Source organism: Vollenhovia emeryi, unplaced genomic scaffold, assembly GCF_000949405.1.
Source record: "Vollenhovia emeryi isolate VEMERY1.0 unplaced genomic scaffold, V.emery_V1.0 DF939148.1, whole genome shotgun sequence".
NCBI lineage: Eukaryota > Metazoa > Arthropoda > Insecta > Hymenoptera > Formicidae > Vollenhovia > Vollenhovia emeryi.
Window position 1 is genome coordinate 164 of NW_011967218.1, and position 4,964 is coordinate 5,127.

General features: G+C 27.9%; 1 protein-coding gene across 1 annotated transcript in view; it reads left to right on the plus strand.

The window, feature by feature from the left end:
• The first annotated feature begins 2,309 nt into the window (after positions 1 to 2,309).
• Positions 2,310 to 4,964, plus strand: part of LOC105565841 — a 6,034-nt gene continuing 3,379 nt past the window's right edge. Inside the window, exons 1-2 of the mRNA XM_012019365.1 lie at positions 2,310 to 2,325; positions 2,435 to 2,492. The gene's annotated coding sequence lies outside the window, so the exon portion shown is untranslated. The remainder of the gene's footprint in view (positions 2,326 to 2,434; positions 2,493 to 4,964) is intronic.

Sequence of the window (4,964 nt, forward strand, 5' to 3'; positions counted from 1 at the left end):
TATCACTTGTCATTTCGCCGTGCCTGAGCGCGCGAAATTTCAGTCCTATCATTTGCGGAAAAAAATCGCTTCTAATTTAAAAACTATTATAGCCTCGACACTTTTGTATTAGGATTTTCGTCTGGAAATGTTCTAAGGAATCTGTCATTAAGAGGACCTCCGGTGGTTTTAGGACACCCTGTATGTATAATATATTAAATATGTTTCTATATAATATTGTATGTCTTTATAATTCTTTATAATTTAATGTAATTCTATATAATTTTATAAATTTATATGAGAAAACTTGTTCATTTATAATTTTATCTAATTGTGTATACATATACAGGGTGAGTACAAAGTACCGGACCGGTGAGATATCTCGACAAATATGGGAGATATGGAAAAATGTTTCAGACAAAAATACTTTTTGAGATATTCAAGAAATAATTTATAACTTTTTCAATGTTTAGTTTATAATATCTCGATAACTGTCTGTCGGAGGGAAAAGTATAGTACAGGACTTTTTTACTTGATTTAGTCTCAGGAATATGCTGTTGCAATGATGTTTCAATTATTGAAAATTTTTGTGTATTGTAACACATAAAATTTACATACACAAAAATTTTCAATAATTGAAACACCATTGCGACAGCATATTCCTGAGACTAAATCAAGTAAAAAAGTCCTGTACTACTTTTCCCTCCGACAAACAGTTATCGAGAGATTATAAGCTAAACATTGAAAGAGTTATAAATTTTCTCTTGAGTATCTCAAAAAGTATTAGGCAAATCAAAAAATGTTTCAGACAAAAGTTGTTCATATTAATTAGTAGAATAAGATAGTATAATAAACAATAGAGATTTCCATTTAAAAAAATGACGGCGACCTCTATATAATCATAAAAAACTTATTTTTTTTGGAAAATTTATTTTACCATTATATAACCCTTTTAAAACCGTACAACTTTTTTGTCTAAGAGATTTTTCCGTCTTCCACATTTTTCGAGATATTTCACCGGTCCGGTACTTTTCACTCACCCTGTATAGTTAGTATATGTATACGTAGTTAAACATATTTTAATATAATTATAAATTAGTAAATTTTCCTTTTAAAATTTTTTTCATATAAATTCATAGAATTATATAAAATTACAAAGAATTATATACAATTATAAAGATTTTAATATATTATAGAATTATAAAGACTTATATAAAAATACAATATGTAAAAACTTGTATGGAAATATTTGGTATGTAATTTTACATATGTATAACTATACACAGATTTAGACATATATTATTTGTGTATGAAAATTGTTTTAACAAGGGCAATGTTCTTTCGATCATTATTAATAAAAATATTATTTTGCATACATTTATTTAAATGAATTCTTTATTTTACATTAAGGAAAAGGTATATGAAGAATTATGCGAAATTTATGGAACTAAAAGTACAATAGATGCGCCAATCATGTACGAGGACTTACAATATATGCGTTATTTGAACGGTGTCATAAAAGAAACTATGAGAATTTTTTCCATTGTACCTCTAGTTGGACGAAAGGCAACAAAAGACATAAAAATAGGTTTGTCCCTTTTTGCATTCTTATTTGAATTACTTATTGTAAATAATAAGAAAATTCTGATTTAGAGATATGTTACAAAAGTAGTTGATATCAATATTTTACAAGAATAGTGATGTTATTTTATTAAAATTTAAATAGAGAATAATAAAATAAATATTATTTTAATTTTCCGCGTACTATATTGTTTTGTGAATTATATATGTATATCAATTGTATAATTAATTTTGGTTGTATTACTTAACATTATTGCTATTATAGTAAGCTTCTGTAGTAATAATTTTTCTGTATAAAAATTTTAGGTGACAAGACTATACCAAAAGGCGCGAATATTATCGTTACAATTTTTCATATTCATCGAAATGACAAATACTGGCCAAATCCTCTAAAATTTGATCCTGAAAGATTTCTTCGAGAGGACACTAATCATTCTCAATATTATATTCCTTTTAGTGTTGGTTCAAGGAATTGCATTGGTAAGCATAAACAAATTATAAAATATAGTAAAATTGTTATATATGTATATGAATTCACAAATTTGCAGGAATGAAATATGCTGCAATAAGTACAAAAGTTATTTTAGCAACATTAATTAGAACATTTTCTTTTAAAGTTAACAAAAAAATTAAATTAGAGAATATTAAATTAAACTTTGACATAGTTTTATCAACGGAAACACCTTTGAAAGTCCGAATAGAAAAACGGATATAATAAATATACGAAATAATTTATTTGCACAACAATGACACAACATGGTGCTGGTGAGTTTCGATTTAATACTTTTTGTAATATATCAAATGTAATAATAAACAGCATACAATATTTATATGTTCCATATATTTATAAAATTTATTTTAATATTTTATACAGGATTACGAAAAAACACTCTCTGGGGCCCTGGGACGTTACTTTTTTTATAACTGTAACGGTAACGTAGTTATTTCTTTTAGTAACTGTAATGAATTCAACAATTACTTTTATTGTTACATCTTCAATCGTCATGTATCAATCGATATTCATACTGTACCTATTATTATCATAGATCGTTATATTTCACATTATATATTATATATTTAAGATGTTTCAAATTATTACGTCAAAAATTTGAATGTAAACTTGAGAATACAATTAAACTTGAGAATACAATTAAACACTTTAGCTATATTTATATATTTCATGGAAATAAAAATTTTTATTTACATTTTGAGCGTTTTAAAATTGATTTTCTTAAATTTTTCATGATTTGACAATTTTAAAATAAAAAGTGTTTTATTAATATTTTTATACAGTCAGTAATAAAATATTGCAAAAGTAAATGTTGTAGTTTGTCTGATCTCATTTCAGAATTAAAAAATAACGGAAAAAGTATAATAATTAATTGTTTTTTTTAAGTAACGGTAATGATAACGAGTTACTTGTGAAAATCAGTAACTATAACGGTAACGAGTTACATTTTTTTTACTCGGTAACGAATAACGATAACTTATAGTTACACTTAAAATGTAGCTTTCCTATCCCCGTATATTCAGAACTTTTGTGTAATATTATTGTAATACAATACATTACGCGCGATACTCGTACTAAGCATTATCCTTTTCTTCTATTTTTACTCTTTGCTATTGTTGTTTTGTGTTTCTTTTCTTCTTCTTTTACAATGGTATTTTTTTCTTTCATATATGTATGTATTACTTTACCACATTTTTTATTCCATCATCACTATAGATGAGAGTTGCAAAATACCTTCTTTCTTCTTAATTTTCTTCTTTATCGTTTCCTACGCGTAAATACCTCTCTTTCCAAAGTGAGGTATATCTTTACTCGTGTTTTTCCACCTCCGTTCTCTTGCCTTTTCAATATTCTTCCTATGGTATTTATATCTGTTGCTTTCTCTTCTTTTTCCTACTTTTTTCCCTTATATTTTCTCCTCTCCTTTCTTTTGCCTTAAGTTCTATATTATTTTTCAGTTTTTTTTCTTACATTTGTTCTATATTCTTCTTAAATCTTCTTTTTCATTTTCGTAACTTTCCTTAAACATTCTCCTTTTTCTTTTTTCTGATCCTCTTCAACCTTCACTATAAACAACGTGGAAAAGAAGCCTCAACTGTTCGATATAAACGACATTCACGCGGATAACATCCGCTTTTTAGAAAGGGTCCTGTTTTAATATATTATTTTTTGTATATGTTCAGGATTTACTTGTAAAATTGTCTTAAGCCCACTTTATACGATTTATAATTCGCAACAGAATTCGAGACAGAATTCCATTTTTAAATTTTTATGTATCGTGTAATACAGAAAACATTTGAACAATCAGAATTATAATTATAATGCTCCAATTTTGTACAATAAATAGAAAAGATGCATCAAATATGTGTAGTGCATGAAAATGCGTGATTGATTAATTGTATCTGGTCTAATGAAAAACCTTAAGCATTGATTGCTGTGAGTATTTGTGTCCAATCGGCAGGGAAAACGGACTTCATCCATATGTAAATGTTATAACCTACACTAACCTAATCGACAAACATATGTCAATTTAATATATGAAATTATAAAATAGAATTCTATCTTGAATTCTGTCGCGAATTATAGATCGTGTAAAGTGGGCTTTATAGAACATTATTTCTGGTACATTTTCGTATTGTCTCAGAAAGAAATTAGAAAGAAATTAGGAAAGAAATTAGAAATTTGGAAAGAAATTAGAGATACCTTCAAAAAAGGGACAACTGTCCGCATACAACACGTAACAAATTCGCTACGCTCATCACGAATGCTCTGACAACGAGCTAATTTTTCGATCGGACATTTGCATTTGCCAGTGGGTTGGACTAATACGGGGATTTTTTAAATTCAGTATCTCGATAACTATTCGTCCAAGCGCAAAATAGTACAGGACTTTTCTGTAAAAACACGCGCGCACGCGCACAGGCATACGCAAACGCACACGCACACTGTTGGATTTTCGCAAGAATCGCTTATTGCACGTGTTACGTCCTGTGGACTCCACAATTTCTCTCTTTCGGAAAACCATAAGTAAAATACTTTTTCTTCTCTTAGAAACTAATTTTAGAAATCAGCGGATATAGACTAGCTAACGCACGAGTCGCTTCCCCACAAAATTTTTTGTTAAAGTTTCACTTTTCGAAACTCGAAACGACTTAGTTTACATTGTTACTAGGGTAAGCGAACCTATTTCGGAACACTTTTTAAAAACTTGCTGTATCTTTTACATAAAATCTTCTAAAACAAATCTGATATATGCTTAAGAAGTCATCCTTTAACTATTAATTAGGCATAAATCAATATTTGAAGAAGACTTTGTTTTTAAATGGCGGACAATCAATTCAAGTACTAAATTTGTTCCGAATTAGGTTCACCTACACCTAATTCGGAACAGCTC